Genomic DNA, 21869 nt, shown 5'->3' with positions numbered 1-21869 from the left:
CTAAAATAAAATAGTTCCCTGAAGTTCACAAAGATGCACAAATTAATCAACTAAAACATGAATATGATGTTCGGGATGAGTTTTCATGTTGTCATTTTTATCACTTAATAACCCAACATGTAATGAGTACTGTGTTTACTGTAATTCAAAATCAAATGTTATCCCTCCACTTACAAATTTTTTCTAATGCTTCCCTTTGTCATGTTTGGTCTGTGTTGGTTTGGGGTTTTGTGTTCTCTGTGTTTCTGTGTCTGGCTCGTCAGTGATTATTGTCCACCTGTGTGCATTCCACTCCCTAGTGTCGGCCAATTAGCTCCCTCCTACCTTGTGTCTTGTCCAGGTGTTTCTCGTTGTCTCGTCAGTGTGCTTGTATTTAAGTTGCTAGTTTTTGTTCAGTCCTTGTCGGGTCATTGTTGACGTCTCTGTCATGTTGTTTTGTTTCTCCTGGAGTTGTGTTTTGGTTCTCTAGTATTTCTTTGCTACTTTGATTTTGGACTTTTCAAGATTAGTTTGTGCTCGTTTTTGTTAGTACATATTTTCTTCAGTATGCATCCTGGAAACATGAGACCCCTCTTCTTTCAGGAGTAATAGGCACGTCGGCCTATAGGCGGCTGGTGAGATGGTGCTGGCGATTCCTGGGGTGCTCAATTTGGGTACCCCTTCCATCCTGCACCGTGACCAAGATTAGGGAGGCCTTTCCATCGTGGGTTTCAGGAGCTAAAGAACATAGTTTCCCTCATGTCTTCTATATGAAACCTTTCTAGTGTGTTTCTATAATGACAATTTATTTTGTAACTAATTGTACACTTCCATGAACATCCAGGAAAAGGTCTTTTTTTTACTTGTGCCACACTTCATCTACACAATAAATACAAAGATAAAGCAATGCTGACATTTAAAAAAAAAAAGTCTTTATTTGAAAACCTGAGGTGATTTCTTTTCATGACTTGGTTTGCATTTTGGATTGAAGCAGATTCTGTGTTGCTCAAGAAGTTCTTCCTTGCTGGGGTCAAAGCCGCTTGTAAGAGGCGGTGATGATTGGCTTCCTTCTCTGATATGTTGTGCTCTTTTGTGCGCTTCACCAACTCCGTGATGTATCCCAGAAAAAAAAACACCAACATAACATAAAATATTGTTAACATTGATCAATTTTTGAATTTTTTTTTTTTTTTCCACAACATCTATTGAGAATGAACACATACAAGTTCCTTTAGCAGTGTTCTCAGCAGTGCTGTGGCATTCACTATGCTTGAAATGAGGCTGTGCATTATTTGCAGAGCTGAGCAGTCCGTCCCTGGGCCGGACCGGTCGGACCCTCCGGCCCAGCCAGATGCCCAATTTGGGGGCGACAAACAAACAAACATAACACTAGGCTGCGCGCAGCACTGAGTCGAGGATGACATCCTCCACATCAAGGTGGAGTTCATGCACTACTTCTGACGTTCCCTACTTCCGGAAATACGCCATAGTAAACCTGCTCTGTATAGTGGTTTGCTGGTATGATTTTATTTTGAAGGCCGGGAAGGAGGGGAAGTGTGGAAAATACTGTAACTTGTTGACTGCGACTTCTGGCCGTCTGTTGGACCCAAATAATTATACAATACGACAAAACCAACCCCGGGACTCGCAATGGAAGTAAGCACGGGGCGAGGGCCGACTATGTTTATGAATATGGCCGGAGGGTCGTGGCCGGAAGGGTACCAAGTCAAGGGTGGAGGGTCGTAGCCGGACCGGCAAAAAATGGTCAAGTGCCCAGCTCTGATTATTTGTTTGCACCAAAACTTGGTGATGAGTGTAATTAAACATGGACATAAATGGAAATCTTGCATACACTTACGAAACATGAAATAAAAACCTTACGTCAGTATTTTTGGTAATGTAATTTTTTTTAAGAGTACCCAGCCCTAAACGTGACACTGTTGCATTTGTGTATATTTTGCATTTGCTGAAAATCTAGAACACCGTCCGTAGCTGTTGTTAGCTAGCGTCGCGTACCTAATGAAATGTCCCAAATTGTCATGGCTTGTTCGTGCTGACTTGTATTTATGATGCTTTGTCTCCATCTACAGGCACATTAGCATAATTGACTCCTTCCCCAATATTTCTAACTTGTATTCTTATTGGCAGATTTAATCACGCCACCTCCAGTTCATAGTTCACGTAGTCTGCTAAGCGACATGTTACCTTGAAGTATTTACAGTCATTTTACAGCTTGCGTTCTCAGATTTTCCTTTCGCTGTTTGTGCCTGAAAAAAAGCATCGCTTGTGAGTTGTATTTTGCCTTTCTTTCATGTGGCACGTGTTTGTGTAGTGCATTTGATGTTATATAAACGTTTATTTATTACTTGCATTCTGAATGCCAGAAACATGACAGTAAACTCTAAACTACATTTATGTTGTTTACAAGATATGCACAACTCTTTATATTATAATGTATGTGTATGCTTATGTTATTTGAGTAATGTGCTATAGTTGTACTATATGTTTTTGTATCATTTCAGTTTTACAAAAAATAATATCCTCAAGAGATTGAAGGCAACAGTAAAGAAGTTAAACTTTACTCCAGCCTCTGCATTTCTCTTGAAGATTGTTCGCTATCTGTCGATTTGTGTTTGGGCACACACTGAGGACAGAATAGTAAAAAAGTATCTTCACAACGACACTACAGCATCAAGGAGAGAGAGACTGTTCAAGCTTAAGGCTACCCACACAAATCCCTAATTACAACTCTTCAGATTCATTGTTGGGAGGAGCCCAATCAACAATGTCACACACAAGTGAAGCTGAACAGGAACGTTCACTCAGACAAGATGATGCTTTGACAGGAAAGTACGCTTCTCCCAAAGTTAAATCCCTGTGCTTTTTCCACCTCATTAAATTCTTCCTCGGCTAGCAGAGCTGCAGCCAGAGCCTGAGCTAAAGCAGAAGCAGCTCGTGCAAGCGCACCTTTCATACAGCGAGAAGCCAAACTAAAATTAGCTCGTTTAGCTGTACAATTGTCAACATTAAAACATGAGAAGGAGATAGCTGCGGCTGCGGCAGAAGCTGAAGTCCTTGAAGTAGCAGCAGAAGCGGAAGCTCGTGAGGACAATGGGACTCGCTGCGATTCTGTTCATGTTGACATGCAGCGCCCCTGCGCCTATGTTGAACAACATTCCAACTTACACATCCGTGATCAGGAGCCTCCAGAACTTAAACCATATACACCATCTTTGTTGCCACATGACAAAAAATATGTGAAAACAGGCAAAAAAGAGCACACACCACTTGCTGACTACTGTGCCTTTCCCATCTTTGAAAAGACAAGTGTTCTTAGTGCAAAGCAGCCAGAAAGGGAAACACCAGCAGTTTTTCAACAGCCCCGTGCTAACTAGTGTTGTTCCGATGCCATTTTTTGGCCCCGATACCGATTCCAATACCCAGCTATTTGGTATCGGCCGATGCCGATACTGTACCGATACCAGACTTTTGAAAAAAAAAAAAAAAAGATATATATGAGCATTTTTTTCTTGTAATTCTAAAGAACTGCATACTCACTTGGATGTAAAACCTTTGCTATCATGGCTTGGTCAGACTTAAAACCTTTGTGAAACGGGAAAAGATAAGAAATAATATACACGAGGTATCTTTGAGAGAGATTGTGTTGGATTAATTACAAAAGCTATAGGACATTATTATAACAGTTTGTTTTGAGTATTAGTGACCCATCGCAACAACTTCCGCTCCCAAATCCACTTTCAAAACCAAAAAGAAAATTGAGCAGGGTTTGTTGTTGCGGTCCATTCCCCTTGTTCATGCTCGCTGCCGCCGCAAACTCTTGGTGCTCTTTCACATGTTTCGTTCTCAAATGTTGCATCAGGTTTAACGTACTGAACCTGGCCACTTTGGTTCCGCCTCTTGCAACATTCGCTCTAGCTGGAGTTTCTATGTTGAAGTAGTTACATATCGCCGACATTATATCTCCTGTACCCCACTGCACCCCCCCCCCCCCCCACACACACACACACATGAAAAAGCAGCAGGGAGCAAGATACAAAGCGCTGCATTCAACGTTCTTTACTAGTACAGCATCGGGAAATGGCATCGGCACATTATTTGTAGGTACTCGCAGATACCGATACCAGTGTTTTAATGTGGTATCGGGATACTTCCCGATACCAGTATCCGTATCGGAACAACACTAATGCTAACTCTTCCTTCACACAGCCAAACGCTTCTTCCTTCAACAGAGCTCCATTACAGCCACATATTGACGACAGGACTGGTATGAGTGATATGACAAGATACACAGTACGTCGCGAGCTTGTGAACTCTGGCCTCATCAAATTCAATGATCGCCCTGAGAGCTACTGGGCTTGGAAATCCTTAATCCTCCATTCCTCAACGCCATTGGAGGACTTAGGTGCCAGTGTAGAACTTGACCTTCTAACAAAGTGGCTCGGAAATCAATCTTCAGAGCACGTCATGAGAATTTGGATGTTGTTTGCATGTTGTTAACGTTGTTAATGTTGTTGATAGATTTATGCTGGGACGCACACTGCTTCTTTGCTGAAAACAAAAAAAAACACTGCTTATGTGCTGATCACAGTTAGGACAGGCGAGGCTTGCTAAAAAAACAAAAAAAAACACTGCTTCTTTGCTGATCACTGTTAGGACATTTAACATCAGTCGGGATATTTACAGAGACTGAAGTGGGAATGAGGAGACGGGCACATTTTTGGATGAGGAATGGCCCCAGTTTTTCGACCGACAACACGCCGTCCAATGTAACATAACAGCCAAAATTGTACGTTCCAATGCGGGCACACTCGGCTGTGGAGTCGGGTGCACACATTCAAGGCACCCCCGGTCTTCGATGAGCTTCTTACCTCACTCTGACGCCGCGCCACTCTCGCGGCTGCAAGTGGTGTCGGACAACGCACACGACTGCTTGGGAGGCAACCCCGCGACATAAAGACGCAGGCTCATGATCACCTCCACACGCTGCGCGGACAGTAAGGAGCTAATGTTGTTGTGCTTTTGTTTTAACGACCTGAAGCTAGTTGTTGCTATTAGCTGCACCGTTATTCTACTGTTAGCTGGGGAGGGAAGGGAGGTGGGGAAATAAAGATCCATGCTTGCCGGATTGCTTGCCCCCAAATTCGGTGTGTACCACCCACTTAACCCAACTCAAATCAGGGTCGTCTTTGATTCCAGTGCTCAACACCTTGGCATCTCGTTGAACGATGTGCTACTCACCGGTCCAGATTTTAACGACAGTTTACTTAGGGTCTTGTTGCGTTTCCGAAGAGAGCAAGATGTTTCATAGTTTCATCGTCAGGGAAGACCATCGGGACTTCCTTCGGTTCTTCAGGTTTAATGAAAACTATCCCTGCAATGACATCATCGAGTATAGGATGAAAGTCCATGTATTCGACAAAAGGCCGTCGCCAGCAGTATCCATCTATGGTCTTCGTCATGCAGCACAACAGCGAGCAAGTGAATGCCGCATGGATGCTAAACTTTGTAGAGCGAGACTTTTACGTCGGCGACGGCCTTAAGTCCCTTCCATCAGCTGCAGAGGCCATCAACCTGCTTAAGAGAACACAAGAGATGCTAGCTGCTTCCAACCTGAAGCTCCATAAGATAGCATCGAACAACCCTGAAGTCTTGCAAGCTTTCCCTCAAGATGATCATGCAAAAGGTCTCTAGACTTTAGACTTTGATGACACCTCAGACCACTTTCAACGCAGCCTAGGGGTCACCCAGAACCTCAAACATGACCTCTTCAATTTGAGAGTGGGAACTGCAGAGAAACCCTTCACTAGAGGTATTCTAGCTACCGTAAACAGTCTTTTCGGCCCCCTCGGACTTGCTGCGCCAGTCATCATTCAAGGGAAGTTTCTACTGCGAAAATTTACCGGTGGCGAAGTTCTCGACTGGGATAGTCCCCTTCCTGACGAAAAGAAAGCCAAATGGAAAGTCTGGGAAAACTCCTTACAAAGTTTGAGTAACTTCAAAATTTCAAGGACTTACACTCCGACTACTCTTACCACAGCCTCCAGGAAGGAACTCCACATCTTCTCGGATACTTCAATCAAAGCCATAGCAGCTGTATCCTACCTAAAGGTGTACGACAGTAATGGAAAGTGTCACATTGGCTTTGTCTTAGCTAAACTAGCTCTCGCAGCTGCCCATACAGTCCCAAGATTTGAGCTAGGTGCGGCCGTACTAGCAATGGAAATAGCGGAGTTGGTGGAGAGAGAGTTGGACGTCAGTATAGACACAGTACAGTTTTACATAGACAGCAAAGTGGTTTTGGGATATATATATATAGACAACCAGACCAGAAGATTTTATGTGTATGTCACCAACAGAGTACAGCGGATCAGAAAATACACCAAACCTGAGCAGTGACATTATGTCTGCACTGCCAAGAATCCGGCAGATTATGCCACTCGATCTGTACCTGCAGCTGAGCTTGCAAACACAAAATGACTCACCGGACCTCATTTCTTGTCTCTACCTGAAGAAGTATTCACTTCAGAAGAGTCGTACCACCTTATTGCTCCAAATCTTGAAAATGAGGTGCGTTCTCACGCTACCACACTCTCTGTTCTTCCAGCTACTATGGGATCTCATCGGTTTGAGCGGTTCTCATCCTTGAAGTCTTTGGTGCGAGCCATTACATTCTTGACACACATCGCTCAGTCCAAACGCAGTGCTACTAAGATCAAGCCTGAAGATTGTAGCGGTTGGCATCAGTGCAAAAGGCCTCACACAGCAGAAGAGTTGCTCAAAGCGGAAATGCTCATCATCAAATGTGTGCTAGGAGCAAACTACAGCAAAGAGTTCTCTTGTCTCGCTGCCGGAAAGAACATTCAGAAAGACAGTCCCCTGAGGAAGCTGAATCCTTTTCTATTTGACGGTCTTTTAAGGATTGGTGGCAGGCTCAACCAGTTGGCACTCAACACAAGAGAAAAGTTACCTCTTGTCATCCCAGGCCATTGTTATATTGCAACACTAATCATAAGGCATTACCACAAAAAGGTCAGACACCAAGGCCGCGTTATTTAGAAATGTATCAACGGCATCCTGCGCAAGTGCATTGCATGTAATAAGGTTCGTGGGATAACTGTCGAGCAAAAGATGGCAGATCTGCCTGCCAATCGCCTGAGCCTCGAGCCACCCTTCACCTACGTGGGACTTGACGTGTTTGGTCCTTGGATTATTGTCACAAGACGAACTCGCGGAGGTCAAGCTTTTGAGCAAAAGATGGCAGATCTGCCTGCCAATCGCCTGAGCCTCGAGCCACCCTTCACCTACGTGGGACTCGACGTGTTTGGTCCTTGGATTATTGTCGCAAGACGAACTCGCGGAGGTCAAGCTAACAGCAAAAGGTGGGCTGTGCTTTACACGTACATGAGCACATGCGCCTTGCACATAGAGTTGATTGAGACAATGGATGCATCAAGTTTCATTAATGCATTCCATCGGTTCTCCGAGGATCTGCAAAACAAATACGTTCTGACTGTGGAACCAACTTTACAGGTGCCTGCAAGGAAGTGCATGTACTCCCCACAGATCCAGAAAAGCCCAGTGTCAGGAAGTACTTGATTAACAAAAGTTGCACTTAGAATTTCAACCCTCCTCATTCCTCCCACACAGGGGGAGTTTAGGAACAGATGATTGGCATCTCCTGACGAATACTGGACTCCATGCTTATGCAAACCAGTCCTTCACGCCTCACTTATGAGGTGCTGTCAACCTTGATGGCAGAGGTTGTGGCCATCATTAATGCCAGACCGCTTGTGCCAATCTCTTCAGACCCAGACTCACCTTTTCTTCTGACCCTTGCTGCACTCCTGACACAGAAGGTGTTTTATTTCAATTTATTGGCTTTATCTATGTCTATATTTATTAATAAATGTATCACGGCCTTTTATTGTTTTTGTTTTATTTATTGTATTGTTTGTAAAGTGCTTTGTTACAGCTCTAGCTGTTATGAAATGCGCTATATAAATAAAATTGTATTGTATTGTATTGTATTGCTTAAAAAGACACTGGGATGAGCTTAACATTGGCACTTATATAATAGGTTTGCATGTAAAAATGACATCAGTACTAAAGTGTCCCCACCCCCCAAAAGACCCTGTAGTGATTTAAGGTCTTTTTTTGTGATTAGATTTACAACATATTGCCCCGCCCCCTTTTGGGGTGTGGCTTATGCTATGTTTTCAGTCTTAGCAGTCTACGTCACGGGAGGAAGGCAAGCGTGATAATATTGCTCGCTTTGACAGTTCTGTTGTCTAAAACGGCGACCGATCGCCGCCAAAATGCTGTCAGATTCCGCTTACCCGCAGGATTACCGGGAGAATCCTGACTGGCTATGCCGTTTAATGGGTTACACTTCCCTTTGACCCTTGCTCGCTCTAACACGACAGTGCGAGGGGATGGAAGAGATTCCTAGCCGATGTCGAGAGGAACTCGTTTAGGTCACGAACTGCCTTTAGATTTGTATAGCCAATCCGATTCTTAGTCATTTAATTATTCTTAATGAGTAACAGAATTAAGAATTAGTAATACAACTACTATACTTTTATGGCAGATTCATTTTGAATCGTTTGCATTTGTTATTGACCTAGGAAGTTTAACAATTTTTCTTAAAACGGTACGTTTTTTTATATCTAGCCGGAGTAAACTATAGCCCCTTTTCCACCGTAGGAACCTTTGGAGGAACCTTTTACTTTACCCTGGTAAAGTGGTTCCGCCAATTGTTTCCACCCGAAAAATTTACCAGGCTAACGAAATGGCCCCTGGGACATTTCGGCCCCGCAAGCGACCAGGGCCATGATGGCCCAGACGGAACTTTTCGCAGGGGCGGGCTGCGCTGCCGAACGCAGATTGGTCAGTCGGACTTGGGGGGGTGTTTTTCATTATGCCATTAGCCTTTAGCTCCGGTAACTGCTAACTGTGCCGTTGCTGTGCTTGCTCGTCCAATATTTCAAATGTTAAGGAAAAGTGAATGAATATCTAGACGGATGAATATGTGCAGGCTCTTTTGAGCATTTTCGGGGGACAAAGACACCCAACCCAACTTTGAATCAGCGACAAGGAGCGACCAGTATGTACCATCTTATTATTGCCGAGCAAGGCGAGTTTAAACTGTTCGCACGGCAAAACAAGTCAGCGGAAGATGTAAAGTTAAAACAAGACGAATAAAATGCTCACGGATCACAACAGCACGAGTGGAAATGACCGTTGAGTGAGCAAATTGTACAATCAAATAGACACCATGGGTTGGACACATGTTCTTGGACACCGGAGCAATGGATTCTGCTGTGACGCTACTGATGAAGGTAAACACGCAATACTCAGTAAAAGCAGAAACACAAATTGTGTGAGTACATGTGCACCGAATTGGTTAGCTGTTCAAAGTCTCACCACTCAAGTATTCATAAAACACGATAGTGGATTTACTGTATTTACACAAAATAGATTTGTTTTATTAGCCACTGTAATATTCAGTTTGAACATACAGGGGGAAAAAAATACATAAATAATGAAGCATTGCATTTTGAATAACTTCCACCTCAAATAAATGTTAAATGTTGGGTGTGTGTGAATGAGTGCTGATGTACTAATGGATATCTGTCTTGGGTTTGTTGGGAGGGAGGGCGTGAACGGATTATTATTATTTTTTTTTTTTTTAATGTTTTGCTTTGGATGTTTTACAGCACTTTGAGTTCCATTTTTATGTATGAAAAGTGCAATATAAATAAAATGCGATTGATTGATTGATTGATAAAAAGACAACTGTTAAAAATAAAATGCAAACGTAAGCTTAAATTACAGGCCCATATAATCTAATAGTGAACTCTGGCCTTGTTGGGGGCATGTGTTTTGATTTGCAGCTATTCTGGATGGACATTTTGAGACAGTTTCAAGTGAAGAAATCATGAGCAGTCATCATCCGCTACACAGAAGTGCAGTCTCTCCTGCGACTCAAGCATTGACAGTCCTGGTAAATTTCATTTTACAATCATTTGTAGGGCACTTAAATTATTTACTGCTACTCATTTTGCTTTTGTATGTAAACATGTAAGCGGAAAAGGAGACTAATCAACTCTTCCTGGATCCTGGATGTGCTGCGCTGCTGTTTCTGAGGCATGAAGTTAAAATACCTGTTGTACTCACAGAAATACGTTTATTTAGTTTGTCACCTATTGCAGCAATTATCAGTAGCACTTTTTAGTTACTTATAGCAATAACAGGCTGATGCCAAAGGTAAGGCTCTGCCTCCTCAACATAGCTTCCACCTTTATGAACTAAAGTACAGTACTCATGAAAAAAGAAAATATTGCACGTTAAATAAAAAACTGCACCTGAATAAATATATGTAAATAAAACCAACTGTTGAACATAAAATGCAAATGTCTGCATAAATCACTGACTTATATCCACTACTACTAAACTATAACATTTTTCTGAACGTTTTTTGATTTGCAGCTGTTGCACATGCTGAAGAAGTTTCCAAGTGTGAGCTCTCCATCAGGCTACTAAGAAGCATCCCTCATCCAGCGTTTGCCCGTGTCAGTAAGATGTTTCACTTATAAGACAATTCTGTTATTAAATTTGCGTTTCTATCATGTCAATAGGAAAGCACGTAGGGGATGCTTGGGGATTGAAAAACATCCCAAGAAAAATGCAAAATTGTCTCCTTGTCAAAGCGTCTCCTTGCAACCGCGGCAGGAAGATAAAGAAAGCCGCGGAGCCTTTATGGCTCCCTGTGAGAATAATAATGTATATCATGATTCATGTGTTAGATGCTTCACAATTAGGCTTGTTAGCTTTATTAGCTTTGTAGGTTTAGCTTTATATTATATAAAAACAGGGCAAATGTAAGAATAATAATGTATATCATGATTCATATGTTAGATGTTTCATAATTAGGCTTGTTAGCTTTATTAGCTTTGTAGGTTTAGCTTTATATTATATAAAAATGGGGGAATGTAAGAATAATAATGTATATCATGATTCATGTGTTAGGTTTTTCATGATTAGGCTAGTTAGCTTTATTAGCTTGTGGGTTTAGCTTTAGCTTTTTCCATATCTAGGCCCAACTTGCTTGGTGTGCTTTGCTTCCACATATGTATGATAATGGCTCACACACACACATGCACATGCACATGCACACACACACACACACCCCCACACACCCACACCCACACACCCACACACACACCCCCACACACACACACATATGTGGGGTAACAAGCGTCAGCGGATGCGTATGTGGGCGCATACACTCTGATGAGATTAAGGTTCTTTTTAAAAATTTGGAAAAAAAACATAGAAAATGTCTTTTAATCAAGTTGATTTCGACCCTAGATTAGCAACCCGTTTCTCATGCCTTATTTCAGGACCAAGTGGATGTGGCAAGACTTTTTGTGAAATCACAAAAAAAAAATTAATTTGTCAAAGGACTTCCTGACTCATTCGATGACGATGAAATGTTTCCGGCTCAACAGAGCCATCTGGTGGTTCTGGAGGATGTCATCTTCCAAGCAGCTGACCATCCTGAAGTGGTGAGAATATTCACACAGTACAGACATCATCGAAATATGAGCGTTATTATGCTGACGCAAAACGTTTTTCACCAGGGGAAATACAGCCGTGATATTAGTCTAAATAGTAATCATATTATACAGTTTAAAAACCCTTGTGACAAGTTACAGACGACGATTTTGGCTAATCAGATTTTTCCCTCAAACAAAAAGTGCTTTTCAGAAAGTTTTGAGGATGCCAACCAAAGAAGCGCACGGTTATTTACTGGTGGATCAGACGCTTGAGTGTCCAGAACAATACAGACTACGGACCGGTATACTTCGCAATTAGTGGCCTATTGTTTACATATCTAGAAGCTAACGGCGATGTCAAAGCTTTTAAAATCAAACGCCCCTCTGCTCAGATCATTGTTTCATGCCAAACCCAAGAAAGGTAAACACATACTTTTACGCGGTCCCGATAGTCTGGTGAGAGCGCTGTGCGAGATTGCGTTAAATCTTTTAAAAGGTCAATTAGCTTTAAAACAAGCGCAATACAAGAAACTGGCTATGCATAAGAATGATATACGCCTATTGGCCGATAGGAAAAAGAGTCTAAAATATCAACGCGCTGTGTTGGTTAAGAAGGGGGGATTCATTCTTCCTATATTAGCAGCGCTAGCACCTATGTAGGGGGGAGTCGGCGGCGGTCTGATAAATAGAAAAACAGAAGTGATATGAGTTTGAAAAACACCCAAAAGATGTACCTAATCGCGCCCCATCAACTAGAGTGTATGACTAGATCCGAGCCAACCATTGCGGAGAGCGCCAAACGTAATCTGGATGCCAAGATGTTACGAATATTGGAGGATCAGAGTTTGAATCAATATGATAACATTAAAAAGTATCAAACCCTACTGCATCAATATTTAGGACTTTGCCAGCAAAAGGATGCTGAACGCCTCACCGTCACCCTAACCAAGCAACTTCCGTCGGCATGGGGACGATGAAGGATGCATAAGTAGGGATGAAGAATGCGGAAGAGGAGCTGCGTTCATGGGATGACATTGTGGACACCATAAATCTGCGTTATTGTAAAAAGCGTTATTGTAAAAAGCCAATATTCTAAGGAAATTATCAAACGATGAGACCGCTTGGACCCCTCGTAACGAGTTTATATTTAAGGGTAAAGCCATCAAAGGATGGCATATGACCCATTTACTCAAACATCTTATTGTTACCGGTAAAAAGGTATCGGGGTATCGGCATACGCTTTTGCTGCAAAACATACCAGAGACGACTGTCTCAAATCAGCACGCGCATGAACAGCTAAAACGTCTGAAAAGCGTCGGTGGACCAAACGGCGGTGGGGATGTAAAAAGAACAGGAAAAAGGAAGCGGGTGGGCTTACCGTTGAAATGGACAATGTATTAATTTGTTGGAATGTTTTTACGAAAGTGTTGGAATGTAAAAAAACACACACATAACTCTGTAACTTTTTATTTTTTATTATTGAATAGAAACATTATGGATAAACATCATAAACGTTTCAGACAATGACATTTTTTTGATTGTAGCGTCATTGTTTTTCAACATATCCGGTTACCATTGCGTCGTTTCCGATTACGTCGTCGGTGTAACACTTTAATCAATCAATCAATCACATTTTATTTATATAGCACTTTTCATACATAAAAATGCAACTCAAAGTGCTTTAAAACATTCAAAGCAAAACAGAATTATCTTCAATCAAAAGAAAAGATAAATTATTTAAAAGTTGTTGAAAGCCACACTAAAAAGGTGTGTCTTGAGCTTCCTCTTAAAAATATCAACAGTCTCTGCAGACCTGACGTCCTCTGGCAGGCTATTCCAAAGGTGAGGACCAAAACGGCTGAATGCAGCCTCGCCATGCATTTTGGTCCTCACCCTTGGAATAAATAAAAGGCTGGCGCCAGAGGCCCTCAGGATCCGCGAGGGCTGGTATGATAAAAGCAAATCAGATAAATAAGATGGCCCAAGACCATTAACACATTTATAAACTAATAAAAGTACTTTAAAATCGATCCTGAAACACACAGGGAGCCAATGCAGCAATTTCAAAACTGGCGTAATGTGCTCCCGCCCTCTGGTTCTCGTGAGCACCCGAGCGGCTGAATTCTGCAGTAGTTGCAGTGGTGAAATGCTCTTTTTCGGGAGGCCAAAGAGCAGGGCATTACAGTAATCTAAACGACAGGAAATAAAGGCATGCATCAGCACTTCCGTGTTAGCCTGAGAGAGAAACGGGCGGACTCTGGCGATATTCTTAAGGTGATAAAAACCAATCTTGGTTACATTTTTAATATGAGGAATAAAACTGAGCTCAGAGTCAAAAATGACGCCAAGGTTCTTCACACAATGTGAGGGATTAAAAATGCATAGTTTTGGTAAAAGCTTCTCTCTCTGACCTTCGGGACCGATAACTAAAACCTCAGTCTTGTCCTGATTGAGCTGTAGGAAATTATCTGCCATCCATGACTTGATATCTAAAATGCAATTTAAAAGGGTATCAATGGGTCCTGTGTCATCAGGAGACACGGCAATATACAGCTGCGTGTCATCAGCATAGCTGTGAAAGCTGATGCCGTGTCCCCTGATGACATCCCCGAGGGGAAGCATATAAAGATTAAAAAGTAGGGGGCCTAAAATCGAACCTTGAGGAACCCCACATTTAATTTCATGAGTTTTGGAGGAACAAGTATCCAAACTTACAAAGAAATATCGGTCTGTGAGATAGGAATAAAACCAGTCAAAAACAGTACCAGAGATGCCCACTAGATTTTTAAGTCTATTTAATAAAATTTGGTGATCTACTGTATCAAAAGCAGCGCTTAGATCCAGTAGCACCAAGACTGTGAGTTTTCTCACATCTGCAGTGCACCTAATATCATTTAAAATCCTTAAAAGAGCAGTCTCCGTACTGTGGTTCATCCTAAAACCAGATTGATATTTCTCCAAAATATTATTTGTATTTAAAAAATGATTCAACTGGATGAAAACCAGTTTTTCTAAAATCTTACTTAAAAACGGTAAGTTGGATACGGGTCTGTAATTATTAAAAACGCTCGGGTCAGAACTGCTCTTCTTCAGAAGGGGCTTCACCACCGCCGTTTTAAAGGCAGCGGGGAAGACGCCTGTCTGAAGAGAGCAATTGACTATATTTAAAATTTGTTCTTCAAAAAATCCATAAAATGTCTTAAAAAGAAATGTGGGAATTGGATCTAAAAGGCAGGTTGTTGGGTTTACCTGGGAGAAAACTTGAACAAGTGTCCTTGCATCAACCAGGGCAAAACTTTCCAGTGTTTCCTCATGTAAATATGATTGTCCGGGTTTATTAAAACTTGTGTTTTGACGGGCTAAAAGACTCCGGGTACGTCAACCCACCCCCCCGACGGCGTAAGTAATACACAGTGTTGACCGCATGCGTCCGACAACACATGTTGTAATTGGCGATTATGATAAATTATATGGTTATAATACGTTTCGAGGAATGATTTAATACAGTAGAATATAGTAGAAAGACGGACGGCCTCCCTGAAGTACAGGGAGCTTTCCAGCCTGCAACTCCCTCCTCCTTTTCACTACAATATTCCCCTCGGGACAGGGGATTAAAACTAGGCCCAATTTCAACAAGCCATCTCTTCCCAACAAATTCACAGGTCATTCCGGCACTACCAACAATGGCATTCTACATGATTCTCCATGTGGGTCTCGTACCCACACGGGGTCAGTTTCACTGACTGTGGACAGTCGACCTTGTGCGTTTCTCACAAACACTTTAGCCCCGGACAACCTGGAGCCGGGAATGTTCTCATTGCATACTTTTTTGCATGCTCCTGTGTCACACAGGAATGTCATTGGTTTTCCATTTACTATTAGCTGAATTTCCGGTTTTATTCTATCAAATGCCAGTATGCCCTGTAAATCCAAACCAACATATTGTTCAATGTCATCAAGTTAATCATTTTCATGCGTTTTGTCATGTTGGGAAGCAGGCTGGCCTAGTCATGCCTTATTCAAAGCATTTTTAGGACAGTCACGGGAAATGTGACCTTTTTCACCACAGCACCAGCAACTTACTTCCCCTGTCCAAATTGCTTCTCCTGTGCCACGGCCTCTGCCAATTCCTTTTCCTCTGCCTCTTCCTCTACCTTTGCCTCTCCCTCTGCCACGCCCTTGGCAATACACGTCTCCCCCAGCGTAAAAAGTCTCAGTGTCAACACTCTTCTTTTTCTTGTTTTTTCAAAACTTTCTCTGCATATAATGCCTGATTTACATACTACTCCAAATTCCCCGTCGCCACATCAACCCAGTGCTTTTCAACCCAATGCTTGATTGCAGGCAGAGAGCTGGCGTGCAGGACATTTTTAAGTTGCTCTTGGTATGTTCCCTGAGGGTCATCAGTCACGGGAATTCCACTATTAGCTTTAAAACAGGCAGTCATCCTAACTCTATAGTCTTCAAAAAGTTTGTCGTCCCTCTGTGGCAGTCCACCAATAGCTGTGTAATTTGCCTTTTTTCTGAAATGCTTGGTAATTCTCTCTATGAGGTCCTGAACTCTGCAAATGAGTTTCCTACTGTCATGTAGTAGTATGTCATCACGGTATTTTGGATCCCAGTCCCCTCTCACATGATTCCAGTCCAAACCCATTGGCGACATCCAAATTTGCTGTGTTTCTGCCCCGTTCACATGGTAAGAGTGTCTTAAGTCTTCTATCTCATCAGTAAATTGATCCACATCTACTTAATAAGACGTGATGCCCTCTACGGCTTTTTTCACATCTTCCTGCGTCCATGTCCTATGGACCAACATGGTTGGTCGTTATCCAGCAGCAATGTTTGGGTTAGCCCCCTTGATCATTGGATACAAGTCCGTCTGGTTATTGTCAAACGTCGCCACTTCTGAAGTTGGCGACAGAGTCCTCCCCAATGTGCGTGACCACTCCTGTCCCAATCCCTCAGACCTCAACACCCTCCATGTGTCAACTGGAGGTGGAGGTATGCTTAAGGGCAAAGTGGGACAAGGGACAGGGGCAATCGCCTCAAACGGAGGTGGTGGAACATGTAAGGGCAAAGTAGGATAAATAAGAGGAACAGTCGGCGGTGAGCAAGTCTCTAGCTTTACCCCTCTGTCACTCCAAACCTGCTCCCCACTGCCACCTGCCCCGTCTCGTCAGCCTCTTTTCTATGAAACAAAACATTGTCCAATTTACTTGGCCCCTTCTCACACTTTTGCGCCAACACATTCCAAAAGTCTACATCCTCATACCCATCCTTTCTCATTTTCGCTTCATTGTTTTTGCGTTTAGTCCGTATTTCATACTGCAGGTTTACCAATTTTTGTGTGTTAAGCTGGCTAGCAAAGTTATATTTTGTTATCCAAAGGTTCAAATGTTGTATTTTGGAAGGATAGTGACATTCCACAAATTTCCAATCTTTGCATGCAAGGTTTTGTTTAGGATGACTTTTATCACCGATTTTACTGTTAACTGTCCCCATTCTCTTGATATAGAGTCAGTTTTATGACACCTAGGGTGTCTGATACGTTTACCTTTAAACAGGGTGACAATCAACTCAATGTGTGGCAATCCTCAAGGTTCTACCACAAGTGGCAGAGGATTCTTGCCTATTGCGTCCACACAAAGTTGTCACTTACAATCCTGTTTATCCACTCACACAGTTTGCACAGTCACACGTTTAGCAGCGTTTTTCACGGAGTTTAAGTACGTACAGGACACCGTCACCCTTACAGTTTTATAGACTCACTCTGTCTTTTACCTTGACATTGACTAGTATTCTCAAGGCTTACACAGTTTTAAAGACTAAGTCTGTCTTACTGTTTTATAGACTCACTCTGTCTTACAGTTTTATAGACTCATTCTGTCTTGTATCACTTGACAAGGGACTAGTATTGTCAAGGTTTTTTTTTTTACCAGCGCGCAATTCACTCATCCACGAGTATCGTGAGTTTCCTACTCACCCAGAGATGTCTTACTCCTCCGGCTTCCCGTCAGCCTTCAGTTCCCAGAAGTGGAGCCATGTCCAGTCCCGGAAAGGGTCTTTGAGCCGTGGCCACGGACTTTACCTGGAGGTTGACTCGACAGCTGGAAACCTTCCGGCATATAGGGATCCGGCTCGAAGGACCAATTTAATGTCGGGTTCACACCAAGTGAGACATTAGTAAACAATGCACACAATGAGGAATGAAGACACTCGACACAATATTGTCTTTCCTCTTGCAAGGAGAGCGCAGGGAAGTGTACTATTACAACCCTTACAACCATTACAACTATTAAAACCCTTTGCCAATGTCTAATGTCTCACTTGTTGTGAACCTGACAGTCCTCTTGATCGATACACAGCGGTAAATCTTTCATATAACACTCCGTAGGCGTGTATAAATTAAGGAATTCGCGCGTCGCATTTCCGGTGTTAAATCTGTGTTGGAAGACTCTTGAGGGAATTTGTCGTCCTTCTTGCGTAAGAGCCAGATTTTCAATGTTGTGATGTGTGAAATTGAAAGGGTTTAAATCTCTTCCTCCCATAAAAGCGTGATGGTTAACCATAGCCAGAACTGTTTGTTTAGGAGCCTGTCCGAGAAAAAGGTTGTCGTGATTACAGTTCAGCGAGTTTAACGGAATAGAAAATGTCTTGATGCTCACACGGGTGAGTAGATAGAGTGCGTTTCCCTTTAGAAGTGCCGCTGCGTGACCCAACGTGACCGCGGGGGAAACAGTTACTTTTTTCACATAAAGCAATGCTCCTAATACTTTTAGACAGGCGTCGTTTTCAGGCAGAAATCGTCGTTGGTTTTGGATAATTTCAGCCTTAGATCCATGTTATCTAAAAGATAACGCTCACAGAAAAATATATCCGCGATTTGACGCGCTCTCTGTAACTTGCCTAGGTTGACGTTGGCTCCCTCAAAAGCAATCGAGTCCATTTTCCCCCTTTTTCCCATTTTCCCCCTTTTGTTTTGTAGTAAACATAGACGCGCTGAATTGTGAATGCAGCGAGTCGCTGGAAAAGTTTAACAAAGTCTCAATGATAGTTCTGTATGGGTATGTCGCACTGGACTGTGATATTAGTCTATCTCCTAGTTTCACATCCAGCTGACTGAATATGGTATTCAATGGGTAATTTATTATCCCCACACGTTCGGTCGGTTGGATGTTCGAACCATCCTTACGAACGACTTTTAAACATAAAGGCAACATCGTACCCATGAGATCTAGGTATTTGAATGAAGAAGCCGGTAAAAAAATTCCAGCGGCGCGCTATCCACTATAATCCCCCTGCGGCTCTAGACAACAAGTCCCGACCCACGTTGCTCGCCATCATTACGTTGTATTTTCTCAATCACACGACCAGCGACATCAGTGGCTATACCTTTTATGGCTGTCTGAAGGTGCGGTTTGGCCATGCTGAACCCTTTTTTTACCAAGGGCGTTACAAAACTGAATAATTTAGCAAAAATATATCTTAAAAGAGATATATTGTAAAAGAGCTTGTACCTCACCGAGGTTAATGAATGCATCGCGCGGCTCGCTGGATGGGAGGGCATGCGAGCGAGAGTAGCGGAGGACGAACAGGAGAGCCGTTGCTCTTTTTTGACTGAACGGTTGTACTGTATTGGCGTCGGCTGTGGCCCACAGTAGCCGGTTGGACTAATAAAAACATGATAATTAAACTACGTCTGACGGTGTGTTCTTTGAAGTCGCTACAATATATTTTAAAGCATGACGTCTTCGGCAGGCGCGAACGACCCGATCAGATCTGCTACCCAGACCAGCTTGCTGCGGGCTGGATCTAATAATAAAGCAATATCATCCCAGGGGCCGTAGAAAACCTTCTCACGGGCCAGATGTGGCCCGCGGGCCTTGACTTTGACATAGGTGTTCTACGGTATGTAATTAATTACATATGCCCAGGGCTTTCCTGGTCCTGGCTCAAAGAAAGGGGAATAGCATCCAGGTTCCTATGATGGGGGCTCTTCCTAATACTCATAGTTTTAAAGATACCATAGTTGCTGCTGGTAAAGAGTCTCTGATTAGGCGGTCAGGATAGGAGTTTTCCCTCCAGGCTGGCCAGTTGTTGTGAAGCAGTTTCTGGAGTCCCATATCATCGTCGTCATAGCTTATCCGAAAAGAGTAGGATAAGATGGGCTTCAGCAGGCTTATTGGGGTGGCTGCCTTTGTCACTTGCCATCCTTCGGCCTCTCCTGTTCCTACTGCCATACCACTTGAGAGTCTTCCCCCGCAACTTCCACAATATAATAGCCCTTCGCCATTCCACAGGCAACTGCAGTCTTCCTGTCCCTTGTTCTCCTGTAGGGATAGGTCTCTTTGGGCAAAAATGTTCAATATCGGCAAATATTTTATTTGGCAATCACCACATATAAATGCATCCAGTACCTTGGTTGGGCCTAACACCCTTGGAACAGGTGGGTTATGCAACCATTCAAGGCTGGGTCCAATCCATCCGGTTGCGACTGCTTCGTCCTTTCTGCAGACACAGCCTACCAATGTAGGCATGGTTCCAACAAAATCCTTCCAATCTCATGGAAAGGAATCCTCTTCTAGCATTTTTCAAAAGCTTAAGTGCCCTTCCGGCCATTATTCCACTCGAAGTCCTCCGAGTGATAACCGCTCTTTTTACCATGGCCATTTTGATAAAAGGCGGGATAGGTTTGTCGTTTTCTTCCATCCTTTAATTTTTGATTCAGTTTTACTCCTTGGCTTGAGCTGAATCGACTGGTATCGGTTTCAACTGCTCTACACCTTGGAGTCCCTTCTCAGTATTTCTGTCTAGAATTTCTTCAACGATGTCAAAATGTTCGTATTTGGCTTTAACAGCTTGATTGCTGGATAAGTCGCAAGACTTAATCCACACTTGTTGTCCCACTTTGAATGGGCACTTCTCCTTTTGCGGGCTGGTTTTCTCTTGTGCTTGGCCTATCTCAGAGGAGACAAAGGGGCATTGGTTCAATTCCTCTGAGGGGGACGGCCTATGCGGCCTGCTCCTCCCATTAAGGTCCTTGTCTAACTCTACTAACTTTGTACTCCACTCTTTTCCATTAGCATTCTTCCCCAGCCAATTTTTAGCTAGGCCAATGGTTCGTTCAGCCACGCCGTTGGCTTGAGGGGTGTAAGGTGGTGAGTAAACCCTCGTTCTTCCCCACTTCTGACACCACCTGTACATTGCAGCGTTTTTTAAATGAGTTCCATTGTCTGTTCTTAACTCTTTGGGTATTCCGAGCCACATGTAGCCCTCTTCCAGTGTCTTAATTACACTGTTGGTATTAGCTTTTCTCACTGCTTTCAGCCCAAAATATCCTGACATCGAATCCACAAGCACAATAAGGTATTTCTCACCTTTGGCGCCGTTCACTCCCATGGGGCCTGCTACGTCCATGCCAACTGACCCCCATGGTACAGTGCTTTTGATGGTCAATCCGTTGTCCTCGGCGTCCTGCATTGTATCTGTTACATTGCTCGCAGTCCCGTAAGACCGCACAGATTTTCTTTTCTGGGATCCAAAGTTCCAGTCTTTCCAACTCCTTCTTTGTGGGTAAGGCACCGCCGTGGGCTAGCGCTTCATGTACGGCCGTCGGTTACTTTACTCACTAGCTCATCTGGGACCACTTTTCTTCCCCCGGGGGGTATTGTCCCAAACCAACTATTATTCCTCTTTGTTGGATGTATTTATCAACTTCATCATTACTTCTCCAGTGTGCCCCATGCTTGGCGTGGGCTTTCCGGTGGCCAACATTAATGTGTAAATTTAGCCTCAACTCGGCTGTCTTTCTCCACAGTTCACTGTGGGCGACTGGTTTTCCTTTTGCTCCCTCATAGCCATTTTCTTCCCAAATGGCAATATCTTCTTTTAGGGCTTGTGCACAATAATGACTGTCTGTTATAATCCTTACACATCGCACATGTAGTTTTATAACTTCCAACAACCCTTCCAATACTACTGTAGCTTCTACGGCTTGGGCATTGCCAGGAGTTCTACCTTTGCGCCGACATCTTTCTTTTTCATTCTGTTTAAGGATGAAGCCCCAATGAGCAGATAGGTCTTCACCCTTCTTAGATCCATCGGTGTAGAGTACCCATTTGTAGGGTTTTTCTTTTGGCGTGACTTGTTTCTTGGAAGTGGGTTTTGCTGGTCCTATTTTTAAGTCAGGGGTCGAGTAGAATATCTTCCCACCCTCCCCATCTCACATTAGTCAATTTAGTGCTTTCGAGGTGTTTTTTACGCAAATAGTGATGAACTTGGCTTTGAGTGATAACTTTGATCCCTTGCCCC

The sequence above is a fragment of the Filicampus tigris genome, chromosome 4, assembly GCF_054856515.1.
Source record: "Filicampus tigris isolate MCC_2025a chromosome 4, RoL_Ftig_1.0, whole genome shotgun sequence".
Taxonomy (NCBI): domain Eukaryota; kingdom Metazoa; phylum Chordata; class Actinopteri; order Syngnathiformes; family Syngnathidae; genus Filicampus; species Filicampus tigris.
Note: the sequence above shows the minus strand (reverse complement) of the source record.